This window comes from Xiphophorus couchianus, chromosome 13, assembly GCF_001444195.1.
Source record: "Xiphophorus couchianus chromosome 13, X_couchianus-1.0, whole genome shotgun sequence".
In the NCBI taxonomy this organism is placed as follows: domain Eukaryota; kingdom Metazoa; phylum Chordata; class Actinopteri; order Cyprinodontiformes; family Poeciliidae; genus Xiphophorus; species Xiphophorus couchianus.
Window position 1 is genome coordinate 13,010,259 of NC_040240.1, and position 22,449 is coordinate 13,032,707.

The following is a 22,449-nucleotide window of genomic DNA, read 5'->3' on the forward strand; positions in this document are numbered from 1 at the left end:
GTTTCCCTGTCTGTGTGTGTATACTATGTTGTTAATGTGTGTGCATTGTGTGTTTTCATGTGAGCAGCTGCAGAGCCCATGTGATGATGTAATGAGACATGGAGCAAACCATGGAATCCCCTAAGCACACACACACTCTCCCAGACACCTACCCACACACCTTGCTCTATATATACACAGATGTAATGCACAAAGTGAATGTCTCTTATAGGAAAGTCCCTCCAGCCAAACACTTTGGATTTATACTCACTGGATTCCCTGCAATAAATTGCTGTTGTGACTCCTCTGAGTGCCCCTGCCTTCAACTCACACACACGCTCACACACAAACTAATGCTTTGGTAGCTTAGATTGGCTCTTTGGTCTATCGTTTGCTGTCCAGCAACATCAGTCTGAATGATGACAGCTTAAAATATACATGATTCATGCTCACTCTGTGTATAAGAGCATAGTTGGTTTCACCTCATGTCTCCAGAGAATGGCCAGGACAGATGAAGATGATAGTACAGAGAGAAGTACTTTATAAAGAAAATAAATGCAACGAGAGGATTTATACATATGATACAACACAGACAAAGATAACCATAGAGGCTTTTTTACAAGTCAAAATATTCCAGGACATGGGCATCACAATCTACAGTCAGGTGGAACTGCTACAGAAGTTATGTAAATGCAACAGCAGTAACCAAATATTTATGTTACTTAATCTTATTTTACGCTAAGCAGAAGCTCTGTCTGCGCTGATGAAGATTTACTCACCTTGGGATTCCAAGTGACACGTCAAGGGAGTTGGCCCTGTCTTCTGGTTCATTGAGCTAATTGTTATTTGATCACTTAGAGTAGTTCATAGATTGTATCAGGATTAAACTTTCAGTCTAAGAAGGTTAGGCAGCAATTAAGAAATCAAATAATTTGGTAACTTACTCTGTCCTGTATCATTAGCACACTGTATAGTCATAAGTGAAATACTTCTCAATATATTAATAGAAGGGAATTTGAAGCAGCATATGTATTTTATAAATGCGATAAAACGTGGTGTTTCATAAAGTATTATTAAATTTTTTATGCTTGGAAAAAAGTTTCCAAAAAGTTTCTTTAGATAACCCAACTTGGCTTAGATAACCCATCTTGCTCTAAACCAACTGAGAAAACCCAAGTTGGGTTGTCTAAAGAAACAAAATGGCTACATGTTAGCAACAAGCTAGCAATTTTATGTAATAGATATAATTTGTAACATGAAATTCCCTAAAATATTTAACTTTAGAAACTTCTCTATACATGCAGTATTACTAACTAATGGGGAAACTTTGTGTAAGGCCTCACTGGATACCGGCCAACCCTGTTATGCAAGACTTTGTATTCTTCAGTATACAGACAAAGAAAAAAAGGGAGAATGGATTAAAGGAAGTAGTTGCCTGTCAACTAGAAAGGGGTGTTTTGAGATAATGAATGACTAAAGCTGTGATTTTTTTTTCTGCAAGAATACAGGCTGCATGGATGAGCTATATGTTTATAGATTCAATGAAATATCACCTTCACAGTGTGAAGGACTAAATGCACTTACACACACAAATAGCTGGTGTTGTAGTGTTTACACTCTCATAAACTGAAAGCCCGTGGCAGCAAGCCATGGTGACCTTCTATCAGTTGACGCCCATTCACAGTATTGATGTTATTCTCTGCTTTTGCTTTCTCTCTCTTTTCCCCACGAAAAACCCCAACCCGTTCAGGTATGTCACACATTCACCTCTTTCAGCAAACCGATAGTCATCCATTGTATTTTCATTATGTTCATGAGTTTAGGCTGCAAACCTATTGAACTTCATTCCAAACTTTATTGTCTTATTTTTAGATTGAACGCATACTTCCTACATGTGTCACCCAGGCATGCCATAGATTGCTATCTTCAGAAGGGTTGTAGAATACTTACAAACTCTCTGCATTGGGTTTATGGGAAATGTCAAGAGATACTAGCAATTTTAGGTTTCTTGCATTGGCTTGTTTACCAGCTAATGGATTTAATACTGTTTAACTGAACATAAAATGCATACTCCAAAGAATTTACAAAAGAACCATATTGATGAAAAAACTTGACTTTTGATCCCTTTGAAAAGGGAATTTTGTCTATATTTATTCAATAATTTCATGAAGTATTTTTTTAATTTCATACAAATTGTGAATATTCCTCCAATATTTCGTAGTAAAATGACATGTTGGAAGGCTTACTGACTCTAGACGTGGCATTTGGAAGCTGTTGTGGTGAATCATGAACATACCATCATAACCCCATTCAGAGTTGACAATAACATCTATCCTGGCTGATCCTGTCACACCTAAACAGCATAAACCTTAGCGTTATGAACAAACTGAAGATATTTTTTGGACAGTTTCTCTCAGAAGTATTCCAGAGCACCCCTGAAAGCAGCCTTGGGACTTATTTTATCTGCATTCATTTAGAAGGTAGCTCAAGTTGAAGTACCCTCTGTGGTCTCTGTTGTCCTTTTTTCTTGTTAATTACACCACTTCTCATTACAATATTGTATCTCATGTATGATGTTTTTATGTGGAGTTATGTTCACGTAGTAAGGCCTTATTCTGTATAGTGACATACCCTTTTCATAAATTGTTCAATTACAGTCACAAACGTCAGTCTATTATATTGGAATTTTATGTGACAGACCAACACAAAGTAGCACATATTTGTAAATTGATAAAAACATAAACTCTATCAAATAAAAAAATATTAAATATGTGGCATGCATTTCTATCTAACTTCCCTTACTGTGACAGAATCAAGTGTAATTGCCCTCAAATGCCATATAATAAGTAAACATAGTCCACGTGTGAAATTTTATCTCCACTTACATAAAACGATTCTGTAAGGATGTCTGGAGAACAAATAAATTGTTTCGAGTAAAAAAAACCCCAAAAAACAAATAGGTCAGCAGTAAGACATGGAGAAGTTTAAAACAGGCTTCAGTTATGAAATAAGTTCCCAATCATGGCTGCAAACATATCAAGACTTCTCTTTACACATATTATGTAGCTGCAAAAAGCAATTACTTGACATATATGGGATTGAAAAACAGGCCAGCATTTTTCTAGAAGTTCACAGTTGGTAGAGAGATTCCCTGAAAGACCTGCAGCAGCAGTAGTGGTAGTGTCGGTCAGTCACCTAAAATCCTAACATAATGGGTTGAAGTTTGTGGTTAAGAAGTGACTAACTGTAAAAAAGTTCATGGGATATTAATACATTTCCAGGTCATAGACTGTAAAAATAGGTTTAGAAAAGAATTATATGAAAAAGGAGAGCTCTTTGAACATGTTCTCCGCTAATTTGTAGATATAATTTCTTAATCCAACACTCGTACATCCTCCTTTATAAAAAACAGGTTTTAAAATTGTATAACCACATTTTTTCAGAGGAGGCCTTGATATCTATGGTATTCACTGACAGAGAAAGCTGCAGTCTTGTATCGTTTTGGAAAAAAGTCTTATAGTAAATTTACCCTGAACTAATTGGAATTTCAACAGCTTCCAAAGTTAGAATAATTTTTATAATGTGCTAATTATATCTTTCACAGTCAAATTAGTATTAGCTGAATTTGAAAATCAGTGGATCTGTGCCTCTCTTGATTAGTGACTGAATTTATTGTTTATGCTTCTATTCTGTGGTCCCAGAGTTGTTTCATCACTGTCACACATCAGACATTTAAATAGAATAAAATAATTATTAATGTTAAAATTGAAAGCCCTGGTCTTTCTGTGTTAAGTAGATGATAGATAAAACTCTCTTTTGTTGAAAAGGTCTCTTTTTTATATCTGCTGTGGCATAGCAACCCATTTGTCTTCTATAACGACATAAATTGAAAGCTTTAGGATAGTCTGTATGCTAATATATTTTATTCGAACTGTGCCATTAAAGGCAAATATAAACTTCTAGACCATAATATGGCTCTATATTTAAACTGTGTGTAAAATTAAGTAACAGCTTGAATCTATCGTCAGCGCGTTATCACCTGATGTACCCACAACCAGAAAAACTGTGATCAGCCAGTGTCAGATCCTGTGCTATATGCAAATAGATTAGTGAGAACTTGTTGGTGGACGTCCATGCGTGTGCACGGTTATGACAGAAATACTGCAGAGTACTCAAGAACAGCACAGTTATTAATAGATGTGGTTCAGTGTGTGAATATTGAAAAGAACAAACATACTCTTAAAGGAACATGACACCCTTGAATTCCCCTTCTCTGCTGGGCTGAATTCATTGTTGTGTTTAGTTATTCTTGCAATAAGAAAAATTCCTAGCAAGTAGCTTTGACATATTTGTTGGTTGGAGGGTTAACTGCTGAAACAGGAACATTTGCAATATTTTTTAAATAACTCTACAGCCTAAAGAGGATGTAAAATTACAAGAGATTCAGGTTTAGGTTATTTGTTCAGTACGTACGAGTGTGTGTTTCATTATCATCAGTGTGTTCATGTGCAGTTGCTAATGGATTTTTGGTTAACCAGTTGAGCGTACAATAACTGTGTCAAACATCCTTGGAGTGCTCATTTGACAAGTGTATTCAGTGCTCATAGGCCATGCATGAGTAAATTGCCTCTGAGACTGCAGCTCCGACTGAACTATAGAATACACAGGCGTAGGAGGAGAAGCCATGGACAAAAGTAGGAAGGTCAAATGAGGGAATAAAGAAGATGCATAGAGCCTAAAGCTAGAGTAAAAGACAAAGCAAACCAGCATGAATGACAACATTTAAAACACATAGACCACACAGAGAAAAGCGAGTAAATTTGTGTACAGATTGACAAAATACAAGAAACAGAACTAACAAGCTCTGCAGGAACATTATTTCCCCAGAACATGCAGATGCTTTAACAACGTAAGCAAATTAGGAGTCCAACCTTATCGTCCATGCAGATAAACGATGAAGATTTACACAGAAAACATTTTCATGCTGCAAGTGACACTCATTCACTCGCCTCAGAGAAAAAAAAACAAAGACGTGTTGTGTTTGAATCTCAATGTTAAAAAATACTTAAGACAAAAAAATATTCTTTTAATGTTTCAGTTGCATTGGGGGGAAAAGCAAAAATGTTTAAAATAATAACCTGCAGTTGTATGCTTACGAACATAGAAGAATATGGGTTGTGGGTTCTGCAACAATTTCTATGGTGTAATAGTTTTCTCTTTTGCTTTCAGATTCAAAGGATCCTTATCTTATGATTTTGGTTTCTGATAAACGTGTGTAAAATTAATAACGCATAAATAAGGTTAAATGCTTTTTATTTTCAAAGGCAGAAATGACAGATTTTAAAAAAATTTACATTATCTTTATCTGTGGATTTTATTCAGATTTAATTCTCTATTGCTTGAAAGCTACAATTGACAGTTATCTCACAAATAAGTACCAGCCTAATTTGATTTAAAACAATGTCAACCTCAATTGTTTTACATTTTTCTTGGGTTGCTGTTATAAATAATTGATACATTTGATAAATACATTGAATTAATTGTAATAGATAACTTTCTTGTTGAAGAATTCATTTTCTTCCTGGTTTTGTTCTAAAGTATGGGGCACTGTTTCTATATTTCTATAAGGACTATATAGATACGTATGAAACGGCCCCTAACTCAGAACTGCAAGTTTAAGACAATAATATTGTAATTCATATGTTGACAAACTGCACATTGTTTTAAACCCTACAATGTTTAGCATTTTTTCAGTAGCATTTATTTTTGATTCCTCTTGGTTTGAACAGATATCTAGAAAACTAGTTAAGATCTGTCTCAGTTTAGTATTGCTGCTGTTTAAATTCAGCATTTAATTGTGCCTCCATTGCAGGGTAATCCTTCTAACCTGCTTTGAGGTGACAGTTTTATTCCCACCTTATGCTTTTAGTACAGTTTGTCTAATTAGATCTTCTTTCTCGTTCTTGCCATCAGTTTGTCTTACTCAGCCATTTCCACTCTCTTCATCTGTGTGTCTGAGATCCAAGCATATCATTGCTTAGGTTCAGAGGAGGGCATTGCAGAGCTCGTCTCCCAGTAGAGTTTACCAGAGTGGGTGTCTGTGTGTGTGTGTGCCCTACAAGTATTGCTAACTGTCTCGGGAATGCTGTGTAAGTCTTTGAAGATCTACAAATGAAAGAGAGGGAGACAGAAGCTCATGCAGTCTTTTATCACATTCAGCCTCAACTTGGTTTCTGTGTTTCTTTTGTAGTTCTTTTTCTTTAAATTATTCTTTCTGTTATCAGTCTCTCCTCATCTGTCGCACTTTTTTTTTTGTTTCTGTCTGCGTCTTATCTGGTTTCAGCTCAAAGATACTGTTTTCATTCTGCAGTGTTTCAGAGTGTGGTTGTAAATACTTTTAATAATTTTCACTTCCACTGCAGACAGAAGGAGAGATGAAAAGGAAAGATTTTCTAAAACACACTATGAAAACAGCAACCCACCACACGAGTCTGACGCACATTTTCCCTGACACACTTTGGGTGAATGAAAAGAAGGAGATATGCCATGGCTTTTTAACCAGAGAACAAGTGTCTTTGCAATGAACACTTTTTTCTTTCCTAAGGTGGTAAGCCAGTGCATGATCTTGTGCAGAACTGACCCATTTTTAAAAGTAGGCCACGGTCAACAAACATCCCTCTAACCTTGGTTGAAGGAAATTACACAACCATACACATTTTTTTAGTATCTTAAAAGTGTTATATAATCCGGTTTTACAGTACCTTGCAAAGAAATTCATTTACATTTATGTGTTTTACATTTGGTCATGTTACAACCACAACATTTAATGTGTTTTATTACACTTTTAATGTTAGATTAGCAACAAGTGGAATATAACTATAAAGTAGGAGAGAAAGGACACAGAACTTTAAATAAAATATATGTATATAATCTGAAAAGTGTGGCAGGTTATGTACTCATGTCTCTTCTAGCTTTGGACCCTTTATTTATGGAGATTATTCCCCGTTAGATGGCTCATGTCTGCTATAAAGGATGAAGACACTGACAAAAAGATGAACCCTGTGTTTTGTTTTTTCCCTCACAAAAACAATCTTTATTCGCAATCACATGTGAATAAATCACACACAATTCACAATATAAATTTTCACACAAGTCAGAAAACAAAATAGGAAAAAGTTAAGTTTTCTTACCAACCATAACCTCAAAATCTAATATGGCTTCCAAGTTTTTAAAATATAGCAATAGCTGCAGATCTTTATTTGCACATCTGGTGTTTTGTGCCTCAATAAAAATCTTTCCCACATACAAATACGTTTACAACCTCCATATGGTACTACTGCCTTATGTTGCAAACCGTACTTATCTGGGTCATATAATTGAACAATTTTCCAATTCTGGTTGTTATGCACAAATGTAAAACCCAATAAATAACTAAATAATTTTTATTTTTATCTGTATCCCACTGTAATGTTCATTGGTTTTGCTACCCCTATGAAAATGTTCTGGGGGACGCCACTGTTTCAGCTACAGCATGGTTAAGTTTGGTGTGGCGTTCTTACATCACAGTTCTGATGTCAGAGTTAAAAGTAGCCACACGCATCCCCATAGCATGATGCTGCCACCACAGTTTCCTGCATGTAGGCTAGAAAATAAAAATGCTGATCTAGTAGGGTTTAAGAGACTGAAAGTAAATGCATGTTTCACTTTTCAGATGTAAACCATATGTCCTTAAAAGTTCACAGTCATGTGGTACTTTGTGTCAGTCTATAACATAAAATCCCATTATATACATTACTTTTTCTGTATGTTTGAGTATCCTAAAGTGAACTTTATCCTCATCAAATACTTTAATCTGGTCTTTTAATTTGAAAACAAACAAATATATGGGATTTATTTTTTTTTAAATTACCAGCATTAGTTAGATGTTTTATGAATTACTGGTTAAAGGCCCTCCAGCCTTTTGAGCACTTTTTCAGACATTTTACCTCATGTGCACTCTACAGATGATGATGCAGTGAAAGCTTTTATTAATATAAAAAAATGATTGATTTTCAAGTATTTTTTGTTCCAGTATTTATTCTCCATGTCCTGTAAACCTTCTGAAGTCTCCCAAAGAGTTTAATAAGTTTTGGTTCAGTCGAAAAGGCCAAGCTCCGATTGTGTTTCTCTGTGTTGTGATGGTTGTATTGTGTCTTTGTTGTTTGCTTCTCAATGGGAGGTCATCTGAGAGGAAGGCCAGCGTATTTGTGTGCAAGTGTACGACTGGTAACTCGATGAGACATGTGAGAAGCTGAATGATGTATCTTCTTACAAGTCGCCCAAGGTTGCTGTGCTAGATTGGATTTAAAAAAAGAACGGAAGTTCATAGAGAGACAGACGATTTTATTTTCCTTCTGAAATAGGTCTGAGATAAATAAAGGCATTCTGTAAAGAGAATAAATTCAATTCAGCCTCTTAATGAAACCGATAACATCCTGGTTTTTCAGAATATATGCTATATTATTGAATGGCTTTAATATTCATGTAGACAATTTTGCAAAAATATTGAGTCACATATGTGTTTATATTTTGTCTCCAAAGAACAATAATTGTATTCTTTTAAAGTGGGTTAGATCGTTATTTATTCAGGCTGTGCATGCTGTCATTTGGATAGTTGCTGTTGTTTCATTTATTTTCAATCCAGTTGATCACGATTTTGCTACACTAATTCACTCAGATCTATGAACCATTTTGGCATAAAAGATCATAAAAATATCAAAGACAACAGGTATGGACTGGTTACATATCTTAATTTTACAAACTTGGTTTTAAAACAACCAGAATTTCTGTTGCAGGTCATTTGACAGCCACTAATCTTTTATTTAAGTGTCTATAAATATATTCTTCCTATCCAAAAATAACATTTTGTCTCATCAAACATGATGTTTGTAGGACAAATACATGATTTTAAGATATATTGAAATGACTTCATACTACTGCTATGATTGATATATTTAACTTTTATTTCTACATGTAACAATGTAAGGATAATTTCCATTTTTACTAGATTGCTCAGTGTGTTTTTGATAGATGTGATTTTTAAATAAATGTTAAGATGGCTTGCTAATAGCAGCTTGCTAATGGCATTAAGAGCAGAAAAGCAAAAAAAAGGCAACATTCTGCTCAATAAGAACATTTACTCAGTTAGTAAAATCAGTTAAATCAGTTAGTTTTAATTAAACATATTGATTCAGTCTTCCATTACTGTCTGCATTTGTTAAACAATTTTTAAAACAACCTGCTGTTTTGAAATATATCTCACTTGGTAAAACAATCATTAGCTGAAAAAAACTGACTGTAGCTCATTGTGACTAAACAAAACAGGAGACTCTTGATTTCCATATGTATGTCTGTGTATCAAAATGATAAATAAATACTGCCGGTAATATTATTATAGCTTTATAATAACCTGTTGGTTATGGGAATGTCCTGTCAAACATGTAGACACAACCTACCTAACAACTCTACAAAGATGTAAGCCCAAAAGGGAACATTACGTTATATCCATTTTCAATTATACAGTTAATACTTATCTAGTCGACTGGGTCACAGGACTCTCCCACTGTTTTAGGTTTAGAAACTTTAAACTTTTGTAAGCATTGTTCTGAAGAACTTGCTCACATCTGGTGACATGATTAAATGAAACATATCCAATTTATACGAAACAGGAGATTGAAAGATTTCTGCAGGGGATGACTGCAGAAATACTCCCCTTTGCTAATTAGTTAAAAGTGAGAATGTGTATGACTAATATGTTTTATACAGATATGTGTTGTATCAAAGCTCAGTTTAGAACCTAGGTTTGAAATCTAAAATCTGACTTGCTTTTAGCCTGTACTCTAACATTTTCCATATGGTCTCACTCAATGTGTTTGTTCTGTTTGACTTGATTATTTACTAGTGATTGCATTCATTTTGACAATTCTGTTATGTCACAAAGTTGATTTGCAACAAATTGTTAACATATCCCTCATTTCATAATTCTTCACACTGTGAGCTGCAGGACTTGGACCTCAAACACACATGGACATGGACAGACAGCAGCCAGGTCCAATTGTCTGGTTGCCGGGCAATGAGCTCACAGCAGTCGACCATAACAACCTCATCTCCATCAATCAGGCATAGAGTGCTCTACATTACTTAGTAATGATGCTGTCACACACTCTATCTCACATACAGCCGACTCACTACATGCTTATCTCATCCTCAGTTTTTTTTTTTGACCTTGCTTTGCTCGTAGTTGTGCGTGTCTGCAGCGTGAGTGTTGAATGAGTGTGAATGTTTTGCAAAAATACAGCAGGGGATGATGCAATTTGCTTTTTGTATAAGGTGTATAAATCTTGCACACATATGAAAAGCACCCACACTCACCTTCACAGACTGGAACTTTAGGTGACATTGAAAGATTTAGTCTATCAAGGTTGTTTATTCTTCAGTACTCTACAGCACACTCCTGTGGTTGCACCCCTTCACGTTAAGAGTTTCTGTAAAAACACTAGAAATCACTGACATGTACCTCTGTAGCAAACAAATCCTCTGTAGCTTCAAACATTATCTGGAATTGCCAAAAGTGCTTCATTGGGATTTTAAAGGACAAAGAAGCTGTTTTCTTCACACGCATTTTCAACACAACCGTACATATTTAGATTAGTTCATAGATTTGCTTGTAAGAACCTGATTAATCTTGCACAAAGTGTAAATGCGGTTCATTATTAACTGGAAATACCACCTCCTTGCACTCTAACACAGACTCATAAGGGAAACTAACTCCGGGGTACACACATTCAGAAACACGCCCACATTCTCGAGTCCAGCTGTGCCTTTGCCAGGCACTGGGGTGGGGGGCCAGCACATTGAGGTGAAGAGATTGGCAAGAACAGTAACCGGCAGATCAGGGCCAATTAAAAATGTTCAGCTCGGTGTGTGTGTGTGTGTAAAGGCGTGAGTTAGTGTATGTGTCCTTGTTTGACTGCCAAAGAGAGGCTTGGCACAGAAAACTTGCTTCCTTTTCTCTCAGCATGCTCTCTTGATGCAGAAGCAGACACTCACAGACACATTTAAAGTTTGTTGTGCCCATTGTCTCTTTATTGTTTATTTTGTCTGGATGTGTTTATGGTTTATTTATATACTTAGCTGCAGTGAAAAATGAGGGAGGACATGTTTGTAAATCTTTGTGAGAAATAAAATAAAAATTATAGGAGCTTATATATTTTAGGCATCACAGGTAGTGGTTGCCAAAAACGTTGTATCGTTAAATTTTAACTCCTACAATAACATTCTTAATAGCAGAGTGTTATAAAGCTTATTCAAACCTGAACTCAGCCATGGTAATTGAGTTGTTTGACTAAAATGGTCCCAGAACTAACAAGGTTGTCGTTTTTATGTCATTTTTTTGCATTTATGTACTGCAGCTGTGAATAAATTACTGAACATTTGCTGCCATCTGTTGAGCAGAGCTATGTTATAATCAGTACAGTAATAAAATGTCTGTACTTAACAACAAGACAGCAGATCAAAGAAAAATTGGACAATCCAGATCTTTAGTTGGTTTAGTTGTTTAACAAAGATTTCCAGGCCTTTGTGCCTCTCCAACTCTTTCCTTCCTCTGTCTATTTAGCGGCTGTGTGCAAAGTCGGAGATGACTTGCATAGTTATAGTCTTTTTCAGCAGTTGCCCTACTATAACTATTGCAAAAGCTGTTGAGAACATCGTTTTACAAATTTAAGATGACCTAAATGGAACTTCTGAAAACCCTTAATACACATTTCTTATTAAGGAGGACCTGCTGTTCGAGTGAAGCAGGTCCATATATAGGTGGACCCCTTATATATTTTCCTTGCTCTGGTCATATTGAATGTTTGGATTAAGGCTTCGGGTGACATGACTTGTGTTACTGTAAGATTGTGATAGCCTTGGAAAATTGAACTGTGGTTGAGGGAGGCATTTCCTCTACAATTCTGTGATGGTCAGCCACTTGGATTACACACCCACAAAAAAATTCAATGCATTCTTCTGTCTTAAGAAACTAAACAGCTGTCAGACACTACGTCAGCTCCTGAGGCATTTCATCTATGCGTACGTGTTCCTGTGGTTGTGATTGTCTGCAATGCCTTTAACAAATGAGCTGGAATTGGCCTGGGTCAAGGTAGAAAGGAGAGAACAAAAAAGCCTTGCTAAACATGAACATTCAGTTTGGGTTTGGCCTTTTATAAGGTGTATTTTCTCCACTCTTATCTTTTTTACATTATATTTATCTTGCAACAGATCAAAATTCAAGAAAAGAAGAGCCTCCTGAGAATAAATATTTTTTGACAACTTAGTGCCTGCAGCTTCAAGATAGACATTTAGAACAGGCTACTTTGTTCAACAGAACTTGTGCATCAAGAAAACATTTTGCAACCACAGTGCCTGTACATCTGGAGAAGACTGAATGTGAAGAATGTGATCTCTAAAACAGATGAAGTGATGGTTGAGTGGACAGAAGTATTCATAGTCTAAATATGCCAGCATGCAGTCTAGCAAAGAGCAACACTCACAGAGAGAACATTTGGTCCAGATCACTGCACACAGTTGCAGAAACACATGCTTGATCATAAACTTATTACTCACTTTGTCCAAAAACAGCAGAAGGACATTCACACAATGGATTGAAGATTTGCAGACAAATCACCCATTTTGTCCATCAATAGCAAAAAAAAAAAACACTCAGGGGTCTATCTTTAATTTGTAGCTGTGAACAATTTATTAACTATTGTGTGAAAAGCTACAGCCATAAAGCAAATATAAACTGCAAATGCATTTATTGGAATTTAGGTTTCCCATTTCCCTACCTTAAAGCCCTAATAGGACACAAGCTCATTTGTTTTCAGTCATTACACTGATAAAAGAGCAAATAACAATCCATTTTAAGTTTATTTTTTTTGTTAGGGTTTTGGTTGCCCTAGTCACCTTTATTAAATGGCAGAAAAGACCGGAAGAAGGGCAGGGAGAGAATCTAACTTGGGGCAACTGCATTGAGAACTGTAGCCTCTGTTTGTTGTGCGTCTGCTCTACCATTCAGCCATGAGGCACAATGTTCAGTTTTCTTGCACAGATCATTAGATTTTATTATTATTCTTTTTTTATATAGAAACCCATAATGCCACAAAATCCTTTGGAATGAAAAAAAATGAGATCACAGATTCTCCACTGTACTTACCATGTGATGTTATTACATTTTTTATTCTTCATAACCCTAACTTAATACCTCATTCATTAAAATTTGTAAAAGTTAATGAAGACATTGGACATCCTGGAATTGTTTTGTACTCGAACCTGTTACACCCTCAGGGGGTATAAATAAATTTCTGCCTGACAAAAACACACCAAAGTAGATCACTTATAGCCTCACAGCTATTAGATTTAAGAAGAAACTTTTGATACCTCTGTAAAGGTAAGATGTCATAGAATGGTTTTCTGGTGTTAGCACCATTGTAGCTTTGACCCTGCCTGAAATATTAGGGACAAAATACAAAATATTTTGCATTTTTTGAACCTCGCCAAAATTTTCTTTGAAATAAACATAGCAAAACACTACCAAAATATTATTTATAGCACAAAAAAGTAGTACAGACTTTTAAATCTAAATGTTGTGTAAAAGTATACCAAATTTGGACTCAATCAGATGAATCATATTGATTTTAGAATGCTATTAGTGAGAAATTTCTTAGGCGGAGAGGCCATTTTGGCACATTTATCCAAAAATGTCACCAAACTGTGCCAAATGTGTTTTTTACATCAATACTGGGGGTTTGTTAAAATTAAATAGCTTATTACCATCTAATGACACTTTCTACATATAATATAACCATTGGTCATGACATTTACCCCATTTATATGCAAAATGTACCATTGTGCACAGTATAATATGTATAATAATGATGAACTGAAGGCTCTTTCTTTGACTCCAAATAGAAAACTTTTATTGAAACAAGGTAAAACAGTCAAAAATACTTTTTGAAGTAATTTCCAAGAACAAATAAACAATTTTGAAAATCCACCACCACCACTAAATTTGACAAAAAATGACATACTGAAAATGAAGCTGCATCACATAGTCTTATAAAATAAAGCAGAGACACCAATGTTGCACTGTGACAACACATTTCTTATTTTGTAACAATTTTTTTGGCATAATGGACATCTTACCTCAAAGAAGATGAAGAATCATGAGAGGTGGGGGGAGGTTCAGCTCCATCTGAGCTTGATGGTTCGGCTTCCACTTGACTATAAACAAAAATAAAGTATTTGAAGAATTAGAGGTTTATTACAAAGTAATGAACCAAAGTAAACATGAAATCCTTACTAGTAAAATAAAACCCTGTTTTTAGTACAGCGAGATTTTTCTCAAGATTGTGGAAACATTGGCGTCATCATTTATTTGTGGCTCAGTGACTGTCATGTTTCTTTTTGTTTTCTTTTTCTTTTTGTTTTACTATGGACCTCTTTTGTGTCTGAAATAAAGATTGATTGATTGATTGAAAACATATTTTAGTAAAACATAAATAAACAAATAACCACATGGTTTTACTTCCTGCCGTTATTACAAGCATATAATCACAGAAATAAATAAATAAATAGAACCAAAACATCAAATATTTTGTGTGAAATTGCGGGGGGAAACTTACACATCACCGAGATCAAGTCTGTCAGCAGTCTGTCAGCTGTGTCCGGCTCTCAGGGGGTCTCTCCTCTCTGCCTCTCTCCTCTTCCTCCTCGTCCGAATCCCACTAGCTATAAGAAGAGTCTTCCAGCTCAACATCGCTCCGAAATATTTCTTCCAGCGCCTCCACATCTGACATCTTCCTCTGCGCCATTGCAGTTGAGCTAATTTTTGCTAGAGTTAGCTCCGCTCGTAGCAAATCGAAAAACCGTTGTTCTTTCGCAGAACGCACAAGTGAAATGAGAATTCTCACTGTACACACCTTATTTGAATGCTTCGAACTACGCTAATCGAAACCTATCCCGAAAAGAACCATTCACTGAGCGCATGCGCCGAGAGCGCACAGAGAACGCACGGAGAGCGCACGGAGAGCGCACGCGTTTAGATCGGGTTCCGGAAAATACGTCATGATTTTGCATAGCCGACATCTTGTGCCATGCTCTGAGAGTCTTTCCACTGTCTCGTGAAGCCACAAAAAGGCCGTGATGATCAGCTGATCGGGTGTTTTCCGGGCAGTTGCGTCATCGCCCGAAGACCTTTAAATCTCATCGGCTGTTTTTAAATAGCTCTAAAATCTTAACCTTTTGGGCAAAACCTTTATGCGGAATAGTTTTTGAAAGATTAAAGCCTCTTTTAGCGGATAATAATAAAAAAAAAAAATTAAAGGCACGTGGAGCCTTTGTTTACAGAGCGAGCCGAGGTCATGTTTCAGCTGGACCCACCGGTGGGTCCGTCGGGTTCTAGAGGATCACCCCAAACATCCAACTTCTTTTTACTCCTTAATAATAAAACAAAGGTTTCAAATATGTCTCTCAAACTGATGTTGTGTCAATTTTTGATAGATAAGGCTACTGCAAAACAACAGTATACAAGGAATGATTTGTAAGAATTAAACTACAAGATTATGATGCTCAGAGTTCATACAGAAGCACAAGAATGTAAAAGTATTCCATTCAAGTGGCATGATTGTTTCTTCGTTCAAATCTGAATCCTTTTTCAAGTCCCATAATAGTTCAGAGTAGCTAATAGACTGCTTTCCCTCTGTAAATTTCTGACCATCTCACTGTGTAAAACCCCGTCAGTTCTCTCAGGTTATCAGGTGCAGACCTTTTAGCTGTTCCCAAAATTAGATCCAAGCCTTCTGAGGATGCGCTTACTTACTGAGGCCCTGTTCTCTGAAGCCAGCTTCCTGTAGACCTCAAATCAGAACAAAATGTGTATGAATTGGAAAACAAGCTCAAAGCTTTCCTGTTCTCACGAGTACACAGGTGTGTTTTTCTTTTTTGTGTTTATTTATATGCACTTTTAAACCTGAATCATGCCTCAAATTCTCAGTTTTGATAAAAGTCATGTTGGATGCACACAGATTCCAAATTCATCAACAAAAGAGGTCTGTATAAGCACATTACCTTACTGGACTTGTGCAGACATTCCAAGAAACCTAAATCTTTCATTTATTGAATTATCAGAAAGCCATACTGTAAACATTTTTAGATAGCATAGAATAACTTTTCTCTTATGTTTTTCCAAAAAAGTTGGTGAATGTTTTTTTTTTGGTTCATAACTCAGTCTTTGTCCTGCTTTGCTTTCATCCTCATCATCTTCCTCCACCCTTTTTGCTGACCTTCTTCAGCTTTTTATACTCCCTGCTGTGCCTCGCTGGCTTTGCCAGTGTTGTTCTCCCAGTGAGTTTGTATATCTGCCTCTTCTCTGCCACCATCTGTTTCTCTCCATCTCACTGCTTGCCGGTCTATTTCATTCCTATTCCTCTCTTTCTGTGTTCTTAATTCTCGCCACTTTTCCTTCTCTTTCGCTTTGGATTTCCTCTACATTTCTAACCATTTAGCTATCTTTCAATTTGTTGTTACATTCTCTGTATATCATCTGATAGATTTGATAGATTCCTTTGCTAGTTGGCATTTTTCAATCTATTCCCTCAGTAGTCATCTACTTTTTTCCTCCTTTGACTCCTCTCTGGAAACAACTTTGTTCATTCAATCCCTCCTGCTTTGTGTGTAAAGCCAATTTAATTCATGTAAAGGCTTTAGTTTAGCTCTACACTAAAACCCACCACAGAATCCGATTGATTTTCTCACATCTGACATTGGATATTCATTTTCTCCTTTTCTCTCTCTGCCTCACTGTTCCATTGTTGTACTTTGTGCTCACAGTAGCTCTCAATCCTTTGTAGAATTGAGTTGTCATGCATATTATAAAAACGTGCATGGAAAGGCATCTCCTGCTGTCACTAATGTATCCTTCAGCCTGTAATTCCTGCCTTGGTTGGCTGTAAGAGTGCTTTAGAACAATAAGAGAGTCGCCCACATTCACTCCCACTCTGCCAACTCCTTTTTTGTCTTTGTCACACTCATAAAAAGTGGGTCAGTAGGATGTGTGGAATTCCCTAAACATTCACTGGCACCCCACCATCCTCCCTACTGCAGCTGATTAACAGCAGGGAGTTTGTGTCTTGTTTCTCCGTAACATCCACATCATTCCAAGACAACCAGATTAATTAGTCCCACAGAGTATGTGTACGCTGTCGACAATCACCTGACCTGTCTGTTACGGTCTATGTGGGTGTTTCTCAAGTCGCTGTGTTGCACATTTGATGTCTTTAAAGCTGATCTGGAGGTTCTTTTAATTTGACAGGTCCTAGGTGAAGTACAAGTGTAAAACCCATCAAAGAGAATGTTTAAGTGTTTGAACAATAAATTATGTCCCTATGTATAAGAGCTGTGAATCTTGGCTGATCTCAGTCGATTAGAATAATAACTGTCAGTGATCAGATGTATTTGCATCTTCTGATTATTACCCTTCATATAAAACGAGGCAGTTTCTTACATTATGCAAAAAGACATGAAACAACTTTCTTTTTCTCAAAATCCTCCATTAAATCAGACTCCATTAGTTCTATACTTTAGCAGAATCATTTCTATTTGCTTTTGAGAGGAAATATTTTCTCCAAACTCAGAAGTTTACTTACACTAACACTGGTGTTTAAGCAGTTTTTGGAAACCTGTTTGATGGTGACATCAGGAGCACACCATTTTACTCTCTTACAATTTTAAAGCTTTGCTTTAGGAACATCGTTGTGACATTATTCCTCTGATCACATCTTGCTCTTACAGTTTGAGTACTGTCAGTATCTCTGTGTTAATAATTATAAAAGTCACAAAATTAAACATCTTAATATTTAATCACTCCTGCTTAAGCAGTGTTTGTCTGAAGAATGACTGATGAAACACTTGGGGTGATTTTTTCCCCCTCTCTTAGGATTTTTAATTTTTTTTTTTTAGAATATGACACTTTTCTGAGCTTCATTTCCTTCCATTGAAAAAACCATCACCAACATTAATATAATGTTATCTTCAATTTTAAGCAGTGCAGCATAAATATTTCTCTTTAGGTGTTTTGACCACACATCTCCTTTGCTAGCCTTTTGTAGAAAATGGAAACAACATACTATACTAACTTTTATGAAAAGAAAAATCATCCTTATTCTTTAACTGCAAAGTTGAGTTAGGGTTATGTTATAAGTCTATGTTAAATTATCTATAATTCCTTACACCATTGCTGTCTCTGTATAGATATAAAACAGTCTTTCCTTATGCAAGGTGTGCTGTGTCGTGATGAGAATAGGTTAGTGAAGACAATTTTTTTTTCCTCAAGGCTTTTTGCCTGAAATGTTTTTTGAAGGAAGTGTTAAAATTCACACTTTATGGTGGTTAATAACAGCTTTGCAATTTGTGGCTCTCACTAGCAGACATACAGATACATCCTGAGCTTTCTCTACAAAGACATTCTTCAATGTGTTGTGTTTTTTTTTTTTCTTACGCTTACAAGGATATATATTTTGTTATCAAAGGTTTAAAACATCACATCAACGCTATGAAATGTTTTATTCACATGTTTAGTTTAACATTTGATGTTTTTATTTTCCAGGGAGTGCTGAGTCCCTCAGTCCACGTTCCTCATTGTGGGATATAGTCTGGAAACCTCTCCATGGCCTTGGCTGCCTGCTGACAAACCAGAAAGTCTGGAGCAGTTGTGGTGAATGAGGTGAGAATGGTAACATTTGGCATTTTGAATATTCAGCTACTTGTGTTCTTAAGCAGTTCCTCCTCAGATATGGATAAGTTAGCTGCAGGTCAAGTTGTGTCTCTAGCTACAAGACAAGGCTCACTGCTGAGTCATTACAGACAAACTGCTGTCACACTGCTGTTCCAGCCTAAAAGCTGTAAGTCTGACTGTCATGTTTAATCTGATGTTATTAGCTCTGGCATCAAGGACTTTCCAGCCTTGTGTTCTGCATTGCCAGGAGTCCAGTTCTACTGATAAACCCGTCAATCTGACAACTGCACAGATGAATGTCAAGTAAAGTGAGTTTGAGATTTTAATGGAGTGGCACCTCATAATCTCAATTTTGTTTCTTTGCTTAAGCTTTGAACCACATCACATTACAAGTATAATTGAAATCTTATAGTAAGTGGCTTACTTGTCTAATCTTCATTATCTGTTATGCAGCATAATTAGTTGACCAAAACAATATGATATATCACTTATTCAGTCAGCTGCTCTTTGACGTTACAGAGATGGATAAGAAGGTCTCATTCAGATGCTCAAATTAAGCCAGTGAGACTCAGCTAATGAAGATAACAAGATTTGTTTACTGCATTCACTGTGATTCGAGGAGATAAATCTTTAGGTTAATTGAAACCAAGTTTGCTCATAGACAGTTAGTCTGAAAGATTCCATGAAACCCTAACTATAGAAACAATTTTATTCTCAAAATACCGGAAAATCCACAAAGTACTATGAATTCTGCATTTGAACCGCTTACATTTATTATTTTTGAAGAAATGCTAATCTCAAGGGAAGACGTTCTCACTCCTTGTCTCCACTGAGAGTTAAGATTGCAGGGTCAGTTGCAGAGTGTAGCAGCTTTGGAGCTGCTGGCGATTATCTAACAGACGTTTCAGCTGAGCACATATGTAAGGTCAAGGATATGAACCCAGGCTTTTTTCAAGTGAGTCATGAAAATCAACTTAAACAGCTATTTTAGTTAAGATTGTGGCATTTTTTTTATAACTTTTGAAATGATCTGTTTCTTTGCTTTATTCAATAGAATAAATTGTCATAGGCTCCAGATTTCCCTTCTAAAAGACGAGTTTTACATTGCTGTTTTTCTGTATGATTTTTTGTTTATTTTAATGTTTAACACGTGAAAAGCTGCTTTGTTAGTTGCTTTAAGGGGAAATTCAACATAAAGTTATCATGGCAAACATTCTGCACTGTTCGTTTTGTGCAATGGAAATAGTTTTTCCAACTCTGTGGGTAATCATTTTATACAATGACTAGAAACCTTTCCAAAACTGAGTTGCCAATAGATTGTGGCAATCCAAAGAGACAACTGGGAGCCATTACTTTAGTATTTGTGGCTATTATTTTGTCCAGGTAATACTTTCATTAAAAAAGAGTCTCAAAGTTATGGAATAAAAATTCATTCTAATGGTTGCTCATTTCCTTGTGTGTTTCGATGCGGCACTTTTAATGTTATAAAGACATTTTTTTTGGCCAACTCATTCCTGAAGAGTTAGTTATAAGAATGATTTGGTTTCTGTTCCCTTGTGCTTTTTCTGTATCTAGTTTCTTGTATGTCAACCTATTATTTCATCAAAATGTTGCAACGTTTATGAGGACAATGCATTGGCAGGTTGAGCAACACAGTTTATTAGGTGAGCTGCACCCATAAGAAACTTGCAAAATTCTTTCTCTCATAGCTATGCTATTTGATGTTGTCTTAGAAGAAACAAGACATCTTAGCAATTTACGAATGTACAAATTTAGCAAACAAGGGCTGAGCATTGCGCAGACAAATTTTATGCCAGCACAACCACCTCATACTCTCCATCAAATTGGTCAAACACTGATGGGGATAGCATCCCATTCCTCAACTATCCGTTGTGTAAAGTTAGCCAATGTGATTGTGTTGGTCACTCTGACAAGAATAGCACATCCAAGCTGATCCTGCAAGTGACCAATGAGGCTGACATTGAAATTAATAACTGACCTTACATCCACATTCTGGAGTAATTCTTTGATGAACCCCCCGGTATAGGGGTGACAAATGACTTCCTGGTTCCTACGAGTGGATATAAGGGATTGCTGCCAGTCATAGAATCTCATGTTGACATCGATCTGCTTTGACATGACCTCCATTGATGACCGGAAGATTGGATCCCACACCATCACAATACCACCTCCAAAATCTGTTTGCCATTGACAGAGAACATTTGGCAAAATTTTCATGGTGCAACTCACTTACTCAATTGTGGTATGCAACCCACAAATTAATTTTTCTTACAATCCTTTCACAAGCTTTCCAATGGCATAAGGTTTACTGCCTAGAAGCACTGCTACCACAAAAATATATTTCCTTTTTTGTTCTAATTTTATTATTTTTCACTTTGACTGTGCTCCTTTAAGTGAGCAAGACTGTTCTTCACACTTCAAGCTCGTTTTTTTCTGCCGCTCAAACAGTAAGAAGTGTGAGTGCCTTTGAGAGAGAGAGAAAAAGAGTTAGTAGTATCCTTGGCCAGCAGGGGAAATCTTGGCTCCAAGGCGTATGGGAAAAGTGCTGCTGGCAAATCTTGAACTAAAGCATTCCATTATGCTGTCCTCTTGAAACACACACAACCCTACTTTTTTTTTACTTAAGAGGTCATCATGTTTGCTTGTTTGTTCTGAACCGCAATCTGTACGTTTTCTCATCAAAAGGATTATTTTACCATGCCATTTTTATATTGTATAACTGTTCAAACAACAAACACTTCAATGTTCTTTGTCTCCTTGTCTCTCAATAATTTTCATATATGTGAATAAATACACACTCTCACACATGCACACTCACTAAGGGGAGAAAGACCAAGTGCCTTGTGCAAAGAGGGAGCTGTTGTAGTACTATATTATGCCTTGAGGCCCAAAGCCAGGGTTTAACCATCACTCACTCACACAGCATTCAGCACAATATCCTCGAATCAATATCCTAAGCAGCAGGAGGCTGTCTGCATGAGTTGTATTAGCTAATAGACCTCTCCTGTCTGTCCTTCTTTAGGCTGTCTATCTCTCTCTTGCTACTACACAATGACATCATCATTGGCTTAATTTACTTGTACCTTTATCCTGATTCTAACCCTCTGTCCTCTTTTCTATACACTTCTCACATCTTTTTTTCCTTCTCTTTCACCTCAATGTCTAAAATAGTGGACAGCAGTAGAGTTCACTGGTCATTCTGATTTAGATGTTCACATACATTTCCTTAGTATTTGGTAGAAATGCATTTAATCTATGTGAATTGGATTGAGTTTGGAGTATTATCCCATACGTTTGCTGAAAGTTTGGCTCCGTGTTTGCAGAACAGGTGCTGCTGAGTCTAGTTTGTTTTACCTCTTGGGCAAATTGTTAATATCTTAATGTTGTCTTTCAGGTCAAGTTATTTGACAATCAACAGTTCCCTGTGTCTCTGACCTTTTTCCTGACCTTTCCTGACATATCCATAATACATGATATGTTTAAAATTAATCATTTCACATTTTCTCCAACATGCAAGCTTCTGTTTGTAGAATTTAGTCCTAATTTGAGGGACGATAAAAAAGTTGTAACACTTTTCCATGAAAATGCTCTTCACCTTTGTGAGGTGGTAGATTTTTGATTGCTTCACATCCTCA

At 36.3% G+C, this 22,449-nt stretch overlaps 1 protein-coding gene and 1 long non-coding RNA gene across 4 annotated transcripts in view; one reads left to right on the plus strand and one right to left on the minus strand.

Moving 5' to 3' along the window:
* Nucleotides 1-22,449, plus strand: part of atxn1a (ataxin 1a) — a 112,155-nt gene that overhangs the window by 59,903 nt on the left and 29,803 nt on the right. For 2 of the 3 annotated variants that reach the window (XM_028037026.1, XM_028037025.1), the window contains exon 3: nucleotides 18,665-18,781. The gene's annotated coding sequence lies outside the window, so the exon portion shown is untranslated. Of the gene's footprint in view, nucleotides 1-18,664; nucleotides 18,782-18,996; nucleotides 19,102-22,449 lie in introns of all 3 variants that reach the window. The other variant, XM_028037027.1, reaches the window with a different exon arrangement.
* Nucleotides 14,193-15,465, minus strand: LOC114156534 (uncharacterized). The gene is made up of 2 exons (XR_003597958.1): nucleotides 14,685-15,465; nucleotides 14,193-14,283 (listed from the first exon to the last, which is right to left on the minus strand). It is a non-coding gene; the product is annotated as an uncharacterized LOC114156534 (long non-coding RNA).